At 37.5% G+C, this 14,544-nt stretch overlaps 1 protein-coding gene across 5 annotated transcripts in view; it reads left to right on the plus strand.

Annotated features, from left to right (window-relative positions):
* The first annotated feature begins 8,577 nt into the window (after positions 1 to 8,577).
* The window catches only part of FSTL5 (follistatin like 5), a 270,592-nt gene continuing 264,625 nt past the window's right edge, over positions 8,578 to 14,544 (plus strand). For 4 of the 5 annotated variants that reach the window (XM_063156280.1, XM_063156283.1, XM_063156282.1 and 1 more), the window contains exon 1: positions 8,578 to 8,833. The gene's annotated coding sequence lies outside the window, so the exon portion shown is untranslated. Of the gene's footprint in view, positions 8,834 to 9,348; positions 9,456 to 14,544 lie in introns of all 5 variants that reach the window. The other variant, XM_063156281.1, reaches the window with a different exon arrangement.

The raw sequence follows: 14,544 nt of genomic DNA on the forward strand, positions 1-14,544 counted from the left end.
CTTTTATTAAAGCTTTCTAATGTAAATTTACACATATGTCACTTGATGTCTTAAATATCTATACTTGTGAGCAGCACCTAATATACTTTCATAATGCGTGCTATGAGCTGTGTAAATCTCTGAATTCTGAAACCTCAGAATGATGTTGGCTTCCTGACTGGAAACAAGTGACTGATTTAGCAGAGAAGCAAATGCAGAACTGTGGTATGTATTCTGATCCTACTTCAAGATGTTGACAGTGTAACTGTACTGTCTGCACCTCTGGAGTTTTTAGTGAAATAAAAAGGTGTGTGTATATTCTGTAGCACATGCTAAGCAAAGTGAGCACAGCAGGCATTTTTACAGGGACTGTAAGTATTTTTCCTGAATCAACAGTATTGAGTTATATCAGCCAAGCAGTGCTATTTATGCTAAAAGGCAGGTTACTGTGTTTTTTCTGAGCTCTCTTTGAAGTTCAGTTGTGTGTCTTTTTGCATTGTACTGAAATATTGGATCATCACTATTGATGACTTGTAATCACTGCTTCTAAATTGACATGTGGATTGGTAAGGCAGGATTATCATGTGTTTAAGAAAGAATAAGAAATAGGAAACTTCTGTTCCCAGCATTGCCCCAGATTTCTTTTGTAACTGCTTAAACAGCTTAGCCTCTCAGTACTTTTCCCACTGAAGCAAAAAGAGGGCATCTGTGTTTTCTTTCCTTGGGGAAGTATATGGAAGTAATGTGATCTGTATTTGTGAATAGTAGTAATGTAATCAGATGTGTTGAGGATAAACACAAAAAATTTCTTATATAATGAATTCCAGCAACTTCTTTGTAATTGCCTTAAACTGAAATAATACTTTTTTCCCATTTTTTCTTCCAAATTTTATTATATTCATGTGTGACTGGGTAATCCTTCTCAAGTTTCTATAAATTCAGAAAAAGGATGAACAAGAACCTACTTGGTCTATTTCTGACTTCAATAGAAATTACATAAAGGGTAGGATAAACTATGAAGCAGGTCTTTTAACTGAATATTTAACAAGCTGTAATGCACTCTTATTTTTTTGTCCTTCTTGAGTAAAGCACTTGGAGAAAATTTGGTATTTTTGGCAAATCAAATCTCAACTTTTCAAATAGTACTGTACTGATAAAAATAGATTTTTATACGTGTAATTGGAGAGTATGTCATATGTAATTAAAGGCCTGTCACTTTAAATTAGGTAAGTTTTGGAGTAGAGATGGCTGATTCCTTAATTGGGTTCATTGAGAGGTATAAAAGCTGAGGAGTCTCAAGTAACCATTTCACATCCCTCATATTATTTTAAAAATATGTGCTCATTAATATTTAACAGTATATTAGTGGCAGGAGCAAGTTGGTTTCTTGAGAATGTCAGAGTTTATAGAGTGGCCTATGAAAGGAAAGGAAAATGAAATCAAATGAATAAAATGTGTGCAGAATATAAGACTACAGATTGAATTTCGTTTCAGGAACTACTTTATAATTAAGAAGGATTTCTTTTAGGATGGGCCAACATGATGCTGTCATATTACCCTTTTTACATCACATTGTTCCTCTGTGCAGAAGCAGTGGCAAAATGGTTAGAAATTAGCAGTCAGGGGGTGAAATTTCCATTATTCTTGAATTGCTTAGCTGTATTTTTTTTTTATTCTTATTCAGACTGTTAGAATGTTGTCTGGAAAGACAAAGAAGGATTCTGGCTGAGTAGTGCTGTGAACTAGCTAATATGTAGAATAATGGCATTGTCTCCCAGTTGAAAAGTTCACTGCATTCTTTACCATAGGTTGTTGTAAAATATGGGTATGAACCTTTGATGAGATTTATCTCTTAAAGAAGTGAGAAATTCTGCTGTATCAAAGTCACATAAGCCAGAATACTCATCCCATTTAATATTCCTTGTGCTCTTCTGGGACAAGCTGATTGGTCTCAAGGAGAGACAAGGTAAGATATGTCTACATATCTTATTATATTCTCCTCTTGTTCTCCAGAACTGTAGGAAAAGTCTCTTACCGTGTACAGATATCAGAGTTCACAGACCTACTTGCTTCAAAGTCACTAAGTGCATTCTTTGAAGAACTGGTTCCTTTATATTCACGGTGCCACTGGGGATGGAATCAGAAGCATGATGAGAAACATGACTAGGACGGCATTAGGCTACCCAACACTGTATATTAATTTAGACTTTTGTTCCAGACATGCAATCACTATTTTATTGGCCTATTCCCTGGGAAAACCCACTTGAAAATAAGTGATTGTGCTTCATCTCTATCACTGAGATTTAGGACAAATGAAGGAAAAAGTCTGAATGTCTTTTCAGAATATTTTGTGACGTGTAATTCCTGTAGTAATGTGTCGCAGACATCTTTTGTGAAAAATCTTTTCTTTAGGATTTTTCCTGCTGAAGCTGAGAAGTTTCAGCAACAAATGTAAACAATGGTTATCTGCTGCTGTGGAATGCAACAGGTGGATCTGTGATTGGTGTCCTGTAAATGTTTAAATGTGGTGACCACTCACAGCAGAGCTGGGTCTCGCTCTCTGAGACAGTTGCTTTTGTTATTCATTCTTTTTTATTCTTAGCTTAGCTAGCTTCTGAGGAAACCTTTTCCTTTCTTTTTCTTTTTAGCATAGTTATAATGTAATATGTATATCATAAAATAATAAATCAAGCCTTCTGAACATGGAGTCAACATTCTCGTCTCTTCCCTCACCCAAGAACCCTTGTGACCACAGTCACAGTAATGCATAAAATGAACAGAAGGATGGTACTTATTCCCTGCTCAAGGGGATTTTTATTGTTTTGGAATAGGTTACCTAAACTGCAGTGATAGTGGATATTAAAAACTTGCGAGTGTGCCTCAGCAGCAGGTTAGGGTCTGCTGTTGTTCTGGGTTTGGTGCTGGTGTTTTTTAACAAGGTTCTCCATAGAGCTTTTAAGCGACTATTACTGGTCACAGACTACTGGAAAACACAAAAGATGTTAAAGGAACAGAGAGAGGTCCTTACAGAGATTTTGCTTAAAAATAAAGCCATCTTTATAAGGCTGATATGAGGTGCTTGCTACTTCATTGATTGATAACATTTCAAAAGCTATCTTTTCTGTAAAATAAGTTAAAGAATATTTTTCCTGCACTGGCTAGCTAAAGTCCTAGGTACATACCATATGTCTCCAGAAATCACCTGTGAGGGACTTTGAGGAAATGAGCTATAAAATAGAGGATATTCTGTGTTAGTGGACAAAAATAAATCAAATGGAAAAAAAAATGATATGGCAAATTTTTACAGAGGTCAGGAGTACTACTACAGAACTTAATAGGTAGAAAATCAAAATATCTAAATACTTTGAAAAACTGTCTTAAAGAATAAAAAAAGTTTAATCTGAAGACTTTGAAATTCTTGTCAATACATAATTCCTGTGAATTAAAATTCTCATCATGGCTTTAGTAATATTTTTTAATGTAAAATATTTTTAACATAAACACATGATATATTTAACTTAATAGACATTTAAATAGTCAAGAGCTGCCAGATTCTGAAATGAAGAGTATTAGCTCTTTCCCTTCCATCAGTGAATACCTTCAGCTATCAAGTTTTCTCATTTGGTTATTTGCTTTAAATACTACAGTCAATAGAAGGAGGACTGCCCAGAGGAGAAAAAAAAAAAAAGACTGAATTAATGTTCTGGTTTAAATCTGTTAGGAAGTTTTTTACCCTTTATACAGGCTTTCTTTAGCATGCAATGCTGAGGTTCCCCAGTAGGTGCCCTAAGAGATCTCTTATAAATGTTATCACTAGGCACTGAAATTTACTATCTGCAGCTTTCTCTTTGTATGGAGTTTTTTTCTTTTTTTTTTTTTTTTTTTTTTTTAATAGAATCTGTATTATCTACTATTGAGTGGTAGTATGCCTTCAGATTTCAACGATAATGAATAATGAAATTATTTGATCCCAAATGAAGTTGAAAAAAGCTAGATGATATGAAATTAAATATTTATCCTCATTGCCTAATTCTTTTCCAATAGTAATTTTTAATGTGGATATTAGTTATGTAGTATATCATCTCCTTCCTATTTAATCAGTTGTTACTTTATTTTCACAAGATGAGAATGGGGACAACGTCATCTTGTCAGAATCACTATCATTGCAAATCTGCTACACACTGAAATGAATTTATAGCATTTATTTTATTAGACATAATGAAAAAAATCTACAGATCTAACCTCAGAGCCCACGCTTGCCCACACTGTGTCTACATCTGTTATTCTGTGGCATGCATTTGAATTATTTTGATTAATTTCAAAGGTAGGTTCCTTGTGTGTGAAAAATAATGCATATTTCTCTTTTTTTGGGTCCCTTTGGGAGAACTGGCTTTGAGGAGATATGGGGAAAACCTTAATGTGCCTTTATGATTCTTGCTGTCATTTGGGAGATCTCCTGTGACAGATGGTTGGCACAACCCTTCTCCAAGCCACGAGTAAGCTAATTTTCCTCTCTTGCCAGTGTCTGTCATTCTGGTGCTCACGATGCCCTGCTGTTATCAAAGCGCCGGTCCAGGGCTCAGTGCATTTCTCGTGCTTTTTGTTCAGCACTGAGGTTATGGTGGATGCACGATCACCTTTCATTAAAATATTGAACAGACATTGAGTGAATTAGACCAGTGGAAAATGAGGGAAAGATGTGTGTGTCCAAACTTCACGCTGTGTGTGTGCAAGAGAGAGACATTTGGAGGATTATTCATGCTATCTCATATCAGAGCATCCTGAGAGTTCCTTTGCTGTCATTGACTTCAAGCTAATCAATGATCTTCACTAGTAACAGCTGCACTGAAGGGGCAGCTGTTGTCTTCAAAAAAAAAGGAGGAATAATTTGTTAAGAGGAAATGGAAATTGAATCCTACAAAGGGCAGTACTTTATGGACTGCATATTTTGAAAGAAGATTTCATTATTGTTAGAATTTATCATGCCTAAAACTATTTTTGATGTTGAGCTACAAATATAATTGTGTTTAAAGTGTTGCGTGTTCTTCATTCAAATACAAAAGGATTAATTTTTTGGATTTTAGTCTTATTTACCACATTGTAACTGTTGTGTAGTTTTGGACAAAAAATTAATTAACATTTAGTAATATCAGATATTAATATCCTAAATTTTGGGTAACTAATATTGGGAATGCTTTTCAATTCATGTGTTTAAAGACAGATCACAGAAAAATAAAATTTTGTCATTGAACTTGCAGGTGGTGAGGGGTACTGAGTCACACAGAAGTCACTGGAATAATCTAAAGAGTAAGTAACAAGGCAAGTTTTTGAAATATCCTATTTTTGTCCCTTACTGATTAACACAAAATCCCAAGCACAAATTAAAAAAAAAAAAAAAAAAAAAAGAATTAATTGTGTTAGGAGTGCTAGTGGTAGAAAAGCCAAGAGAATAAAAACTAGCCACTTCGGAAAAACTACGCTTACCCTCTAATTCTGCATTCATTTTGGGTACAATGCTTACAAGGAACACAATAGCTTCTCCAGATTTTTTTGCAGTAGAAAAGGAGGTACAAATTAGTCAAAGAAAGTGACTATTGTTCTAACTTCAGCGAGTTTTGGAGAGGCTGTGAAGTGTAAAGCAAATGTCCATAGAATGTCCTGGTTTTTGACTGCTAACTGGAGTTAAACCACAGCATGGACAGTACTGAATAGGTTGTTAAAACTTTTATAATCTATTATTTGCATTAACTTCCCTTTAATATATTGAGACTTTGATCTTCTCTTTGTCCTGCATAAAACCTCCTGCTGTGTCAGATATTATGTTAAGCAGCATCTCATAAATAAAAAATAGAGAATTTTTATTAATAACATCTATAGCCTAAACAAACATAAACCAGCTTTGAAGTTCTTCTGTGCTCCTTATCTTTACAAGAAAATGCCAGTACTTACTGCATGTGTTCTCTTCTGCTCAATGGCAAATGCTTCAAATATAGCAATTGGGGTAGAAAATATAGAAACCAGACATAACTGATTGTCAAGCACATGGGGCTCAGGAGTATACCAAACAGAAAACTGTCTGGCATATTATGTGGGATGTGCCAGATATGATCATTAAGTATCCAAATTAGGATTATGGAAATCAGAAATATACTACTAAGCAGCAACAGTCTCTCTGGACTAGCAATTAATTGTTAGGCACAGAGTAAGTTCATTGTAATAATATATATTGGTCTGCATTACACCCAGTAAAGTAATATCCGAGTCACCCTGTGGATGAAAATGTTTAAACTGCAAAGGGATGATGTAATGCATGGGACACAAAACAAAAACAATACAAAGAAAACATTCACGTATTTTGTGAGTGTAAAAACAGATCCAATAATGTAGAAAATGGAGCTCACAAATAATATCCATTAAGCCAAAGACAGAAAGATGTCAGGATGTGAATGACCAAAATTTATTTCCTAACTATGGTCTATAGCGGATAGAGATCTAAATTAGAGGAAAAATTAGGAAATATGTATGCGCTAAAAATACATTAAGTTTATTTTGATTAAGCTTTTAAATTGAATACCTGAGTTTACAAAGAATAAAGGCACGTATGATCAGATAAACACACTCAGAAATGCAAGAATGCCGAGATACCTTAATGCATTACACAGTTGTATCACTATTTACAATGAAATGTAGTAGTGCAAGTCCTCACAAGATGGAGAGATTTTCAGAAGTTCTGAGGATCTTGCATATACTAGTTTGGGGATTCATTGTCTATTTATTTGCAAAGATTTCCAGTAAGTTATGATATGTCAGACCTTGCATAATTTGACTGGTTTCTCAACTACTTTAATAACTGGGTTACATAAAACATCTACGTAATTGTTGTTGTTTGTTTCATGTACTTTCATAATGGCAAAGGAGAATGGATGAACAAGGTCCCTATTCATCCTCACAACATTTCAATTTCCCCTCAGTTTTGAACAAGCCAGTTTGGGGTTTAACTCCGTCCCATAAGAGTTTCTGGTGCAGCTGCGCTAGTAGACTCAGTGTCAATTTTGTACTGCAGAAATTGTCCTTAAGTAGTGCAATTATATTGTCGATATAAGCAAAAAAACTGAGAGGGCTTAAAAGAAAAATGAGAAGTAAAATAATAGGGTTTCATAAATTCAACCCAGATGCCAGACAAGCTGCCTTCATGATAACTGGCAATTAGAAAGGGTTGGGTCAATGAAAGTCTGCTTTATTTGGCTTTATACTCCACACTTTGCGTGTCGAAGTTAATCATGTTCCTTCTTGCAGTGCCGTGACCTAATTATCAGTCCAGTAAGAACTCCCTCAAAAAACAGTAATAGGCTAATGCAATCCAACCTGTCCTGTTTTATTATTTCCTATACTAACTTGTTCTGGTTTTAGGTATGTTATTTACCATACCTAAAACCATTTATTTTTGTTTCTTACTGCATGTTCATTCCACATGTAGACACAAGTGCAATTAACCTAGAAAGCTGATGTACGTCAGAGCAGCTGACCTCTGTCTGGCTTTACCCTAGCCATGGGTGATTTAAAGACAGTTTAATACTTTAATCTGTAATTTATTTTCCCAAAAGGCACGGAGCAGGTAACCTATAAGGGCATGAGAAGTAGATACTTAATTTTCATAATGATTTCACATTGAAGATGAAAGAGCTACTCCTTAAAAGTGGTGGGATTGATACTAAATTAATTTAAAAGTAATAAATCAGATAACTGAAACTGTTATCTCACAATAAAGCAGATTCAAGTGAGACTTCAAATACTGTTTCTTTACTTGACTTCAAATAAATATATCTCTAAGTTTTTAGGTGATTAGTTCCAGTTGGATTTCTTGTTTTGATTGTTCCTGTTCATCCAAAGGTCCCTCTTCTCGTGCTTATAAATGGAGCATGTAATTAACGGTCTTATCTCAAGGTGATTATTTTTCCCCCTTATGTTTTGCATAACTAAATAAGATTCCCAATCACACGTCCATGTTTCTGGCAGGGGTTACCAGGGACCTCTACCTTGGCATTCAATCTGGTGCGGACGCTAGGGCTTGCCGATACAGGTGTGCAAAGCCTCCAGCGTGCTCGAGCTTTGATATATTGACATATTAAAGCTCATGAATGTTGCATTACAGCCCCCTGCTCGGGAGACGCCGGCACAACACCCCTGTGTGCTCCGGGGGGGAGTTCCTCTCTGTTTCACAGCAGTTGCTCCGCTCGCTGCCGGTGCCAGCGCTGCCATCTGCCCGGGGGCCGTGAGGGGCCGTGGCCCTGCGGAGGGGGAGCCGCAGGAGGGGTTCGGTCACCGCTGCCGGGTGACAGCCCCCTGCGAGAAGCGGGGACGAGAAGTGCTGGGCAACACCAGACGTCCCAGCCGGCCGGCCCGCGGACAAACGCAATAAACCAGCGGAGGGGGGCGGTGGGTGGCGGAGCGCAAGTCGGGCAGGCCGGGCGGCGCAGGGGGCGGGCGGGGGCGGTGCGAGCGGCGCGGCGGGGCGGGCGGCAGCGGGGCCGGGCGGGAGCGCTGCTGTCCGCGCCGCGCCCGGTGCTGAAGGGCGCCCGCCCGCGCCTCCCCGCGGCGCCTCGGCCGCGGAGCTCCGCGCCTGCTCCCGCCGGGAGCCGAGCCCTGCCGGGAGCTGCGCCCGCTTTGCCCCGGAGAAGTCCTCGCTCGCTCCCTCGCTCGCTCGCTCACCGGATCGCCGCGGAGCCGCTTGTGGCTTTGTTAAAGGGAGAAGAAGTGCTGCTCTCTTTGCGATTTGCGCGAGGACCCGTGGAGCTGGGGCTTTTGGTTTGTTTTTTTTTTCTCCCCTTGTGGATTTAAGTGACTCTTGGACAAGGTAAGCGGCAATGCCAATATATATACACACGCATACATACGTATTTTTCATGTTAATAGTAGCGGGGTGCTGGGTGGGATGGAGGAAGCGGCAATTAAAGGCAGCGCAAAGTTGGAAGCTTGGTAGCCCTTAGGTCAGTGTAGGGGCAGGGCTTGGAAAAAGGGTGCAGCTTTCAGTGAAAAGGGCTCCATAAACAAAAGATGAATCTGAGTGAAAAGTTCAAGGCTTGTTTTTATTGAAAACTGGCTCTCAGGGTAATTTTTAGATGGTTGAAAATGTTTTGTGTTAGGAGTCTTGAATATTATAGAAAGATCTCAATAGACATTACAGAGCCTACTTTGTATAAAAACCGATTTGGGGGGACTAGAGAAGCTCTGGTTGATTCAGTCTGGGGGAGGACAGGATATGCGAGGTCATTCTGGGAAGTAGAGAGTAAAGACGGAATTAGAGAGGATTTGGAAGCATAGCCGCATGTTGCTCTGTGTTCTTGTGCGTGCTGAATACGTGTGTAACAGAAGGACGGTGATACCCTGCTACTTGACAAACAATTCAGCGCTGTAACGCTGTCAACTTGGGAAGCAGTGCCTTTATGAAAGGGATCATCACCACCTCTGCCTCCAAGGTCAGTGTGGGATGTGTGTGTCTGTGAAAGTCGTGAATTTGTGTCCTTTGATGTTGGCTGAATATCAGGCCTGCTCCCAGGCTGCATCTAGGCGTAAATGAGAATCCTGGATTTAATAATACCGTATTATGTTGCACTTGTAGGACTGCTGTTGTCAGTAATTGAATAGAACTGAGAAGTGTGGGCAGACGTAATGTCTCTTTTCTCATCAGTGTTTAACATTTCGTGAGCTTGGTACGGAGCTGTGCTTCACAGAGGAGTTTGCTGGTGCCCGAGTGAGTTGTCGGAGTTGTGCGCACGCAGAGCTCGGTGCTGCGCAGGGATTTCTGCACGCACGGAGCTGGGCGCCGTGCAGCGACTTGTGCACACACAGAGCTCAGCACCACGCAGGGCTGGCTGCCCGAGATTAAGGCAGATTCCAGAGGGAATAAGCTGCAGCTGCTGCTAGCCAGTGCTACTGAGATAACTGAACAGAGTAAGCAGGCAATGAGGTCCCCACCTTGTGTTTTCAGGATTATGTGGCACTTCATTCTCTTTTGGTTGTGATGAATTTTCCTAGGAACTGGGACCTGACCCACAAGTGTTTTCTCTACACAGATGCCCTGCTCAGGTGCTAGCAGTTGTAGTAGCTGTGAACATAAAGTAACTTTTTTTGATGGGATGAAGCTGGTGGAAGGTGACTGCTTCTTATTATTGTAGCATTTTTTTACTCCTGCATCATTTCCTTAATGTTAAGGTGGGTTCTGTTTTGCTGAGTGTTTGTATCAGCTGAAGTATAAAGATAACCATCAGGCAGCAGCACAGAGCTACTGATGGGTGAAGTTGAAAGCTAGAAAAATGATGAGAAAGTAGCTCAGTCAACCAAGACTATCATTGCATTTGGGTAGAATTAGGAAATATGTTTTTATTGTTCTCTACCCAGTCATAAAGTAGCTCTCTTTTTCCTCTCTCAACAGTAGGGAATGAAAGTTTATTACATAGCACTTGCATTAGTTGCAAGCCTTCATTAGCAGTCTGTCCATCAGCTAAGACAGCTTTTATCATCTGTCATTGACATGAATATTGATTTGCTTTGAAATATACTGATATAGTTTTAAATTATGTCTTTGAAGGTATGGAGATTCAGGATGCTTACTTTTTGAAGTAGACACTACAAAATTATTTTGAAAAAGTTATTGTGAACCATGTGGTGCAGACGTTACAATAATACTGAGGGGGAGGATGACCCACAACACTGCAACCCAAACCCTCCAATTACATATCTAAAATTTTAATGTTTATACAGGGCCTGAATATGCTAATCATTGTTCACTTGAGTGGTCTCTATTCATACACATAGTCGTTTTCCAGTTAACAGGACTATCTCCATCATTACATCATTAAAAGTCATTGACCTTTCTGAGATCAGTCATTTTACCAGCATAAATCAGATGATAAACTTTGATACTAAGACATTAATTCTGTGCTTTTAAATTTATATCTGGTTGTTTTTTCTATGTAATATTTTGCCTTCATTTGTATTAGGCTGATTTATTTGACAAATCATGTTTGGAAAGTGGATATTTGAAATTATACATATACTCTGAAGAAGATAAAATAGCACTGCTATTTTTCAACAAAATGGTGTTCTAAATAGATGTATGCATTAAGTGTGGTCCATAGCCATTTTGGTCATTGGTTCTAACTAGAAGTCATCTGTCTGCAGTGTCTGCATGTGCTTGTTCAAGCATATTTGTAAAATTGTAAGAATATGATTTTGTATAGCAGGTAGTTTCAAGTCCTTTATCAACGTCACACAAAAGTTGTTAATGACTTGACCAACCACCTGACTGAACTAATGTGAAATCAGGGAGGGGTTTTGTTACAAAAACAGGATTTAGAGAAAATTCAGGTTTACAGAGCTACTTTATGGACCCTTCTTAAGCTGACCAATGCACAAAGGTGGGCATATGAGGGCACAAGACTATTGAAAATATCAGCCTATGCACGACCCTGTCAGGGGTCCAGAGCTTACTTTTTCCAGTGGATCAATTGTTTATTTCCTGGTCTAAGGCCTTTGACAGCAAATGGTGATCAGTAAAACCCCAAATATTCTGGTTGCTCCATTCTAGGTGTGTTCTAGATGTACCATGTCTAATCATGTCAGTTTTTCATCCTGTTTTTATTTGTGTGTGAGTTCATCCAATAATCCTCTGTATTTGTTTAAAAGCAATATTCAATCTTAGAATAAAAGAATTGTTACACTCATGATGTTGCAATCAATTATGCTTTTTAAAATTACAAAACTTTTATTTTTAGAAAAATGCATGCTGTCCCAAACTGTGACTTTATTTAACTTTTCATAAAATACAAATTTTCTGTCACTCTTAGAGACTATAAAATAATGTTAAAAAACAAAGCTCTGCTCTGTTTTGTTAGTTTCAAATCTAAAGATGGAGCTCCAATAGGAGTAGGTCTGCCATTTAACAGATCTGAACTTGGCTTTGATATCTCAAAGGTAAGAGGTCAAATGAAGTTTAGGAAGTAATTTCTGATTATTTTTCTCCAGACTGGCAAATATTATGGGATAATTGTGGACATTAAATATTGCAGGAGTGAATCACTGACTCAGGGGGAAGCAATGACTCAAGTGCCACTCTTGACTTCTACGATTTTTCTAGGCAAAAGCAGGACCACATTCACTAACCATTCAGTGTAGCTTGGTCTGTTATGCTACATAACTTTAAAGTAAATAGATTAGCAAGTTTATTTGTAAATCTGTTTAATCCTGTTTTTTAGTTCAAGCTTTTTATTTTTTACCTTCTGAAGGTCAGGGAATAGCTGTCAGCAAATGAAAAGACTGGAAACTTATTTGCATAGGATTTTATGCATATTTAATACAGCATGCTTTTTCCTGACTCTTGGTAGACAGAAAAGACAAGAATTTTATATTATCAGAAGAGCAGCAAATCAAATATTTTCTCTGCAGCAAAGAGACATTGAGGAAGCTGTGGGCTGACCAGGAGCAGTGGTAGTCTAGCCCCTTTGAACATAGTGCTGTGTGAAATTCCCTCTAACACCTCCAATATAAGGGTTTTCTACTGCCCAGGAAAAAGATTCAGGAGGAATCAAACCCACAGCTTTATTCTCTTCTGTATTATTTTGCAAGTTCTCTCTTTAGGTTTTGGGTAACCTCTATTTACAAAGTTCTGGTAGGTTGTGTTCCTTTCTAGCAGTTGCATTTGTTAACAGATGTGTCTTGATTTGGATGGGCCAGTGCAGATCAAGGAATTACTGCACACTTACTGTTGCAGAAGAACTTCAGAAAGGCTCCCTAATTGCTGGTGTCTTTCTTTTCCTCTCTGCCATTGTTACTTCTGTTTGTATTGGCTAAATATGCTGGCCAAGAGAGGTTGCTGTGGTTTAGCCAGGCAGGATTCCTTACCAAGAGGGAATGAGAATGACTGGAAATGTGTTATTTGTTATCCATTTTTAGCTTTATTTGATAGCAATATTTATGCAGGTATTTACACCGTCTATCCTAGAAATGATCATGGTAAGTCTATTCAATTAATCACCCTTTATACCATACATTATGTAAAATTAGGTAATTGGTTGCATTGCTGAGTCCTGCAAATCTTAAGAAAATAAGTTCTAAAGAGTTAAATGAGGGGAGAGTTGGTAATGCTTGCACTGATTGCTTGAAGTAGGTTGAAGTTCACCGTTTATTTGCATTTGAATTAACTGAGGTTGGTGTCCAGCCGTGCTTTTCAGAGCAGACTTCAGAAAGACTTTTTTTTTGTGCAATAAAGTACTTGGAAATGTTAGATGGAAGATGAAGGATATTTAAAATATTTCTTTCTTTTCCTGACAGAGAGAGCTTTCTTCTCATTTTATGCCAAGTGAGGTTTATTGTAATCTGAAATATTTTTACCACTGAATAGGCAGTCTTGTGGTAAAAGCCACTATCATTTTCACATCAGCATATTAAAAACTTTCTGAAAGTATTTTTAGTTCCTTCATAAAGAATTTCCTAATATCTGCAAAAAGAAACAAAGTAATTTGAAAGCAGCTCATAACTTTAATCAGATAAAAAACCTATTACTAAAAATACTCTTATTAAATTATAGGAACTTCTAGATTATTACTGTACATGCTTTTACTTCCATTAGGAAATAAAATATTTTAGAGGCTTTCTTTAGAGGCATTGTAACTCTGAACTGTTCATGTTTTTGTTATTATAACAGGCCTTTGTCTTCCTAAATAAAATGTAAATCATTATACACATTTAAAGAAATGAACAAGCAACAAAACAGAAGCAAGTAGAAAATTCTTACCTGATGAGCAGTAGAAATAAATTTTGTTTTCAAAGAGCTTGCAGATTATGATTTGTTCCAAAGTTCAACATTTCAAGTTCTATTTCCTTTATGTCTTTTCTTTTGTAAGCTTTATGTAAAATACCTCTATAACTGATAATATATGTTGTTTATGGGTTTTATTAAATTTTGCTATAAATTATTACTGGGAAAGAAAAACCAAAGCAATTTTACATCATTCAGGCAGATCAATGGAAATCTTGATTCATATGCAAAAGCAGTCAAAAGAATAAATGCTACCTTTGATTCTGTTACAGCTTGAATGTAGTGCACTAATGTTACTATTATTTATGTAGTTGAGGATTGTATTTGGTGGCAGTCATGGCCTCCCAGTGATAAATAGAAACATACAAGGTTCAAGCACATTTAGTGTATACACAGAAAACACTAGTATCTGCTTTCTGAGGACAAACTCTAGTGCAATGGAGAGCTAAATGCACATGAATGAATGACTAATTCACAAATATCTGTGGTTTAGAGTTGCAATAGTCCAAAATTTTTATTCATAGAGCGGAAAATTGGTTATTGTACCTAAATAAAAGAGGAGATGCACTTTGTTAATTTTGAAAATGCTTTTGAATTTATATTTTAAGAGAAAGAGAATTATTTTGTCACATTTTGGAGAGGTTTTTGTTCCTTTTGCATCATCATTTGTAGCAGTGTCTAATTTTTCCCTCCTAAGGGTCTGTTTTGAGTCTTAAATCAAGAAAATGCAGAAGTTTTTGTAAGATGTG

This window comes from Melospiza melodia, chromosome 5 (genome assembly GCF_035770615.1).
Source record: "Melospiza melodia melodia isolate bMelMel2 chromosome 5, bMelMel2.pri, whole genome shotgun sequence".
NCBI classification, from domain to species: domain Eukaryota; kingdom Metazoa; phylum Chordata; class Aves; order Passeriformes; family Passerellidae; genus Melospiza; species Melospiza melodia.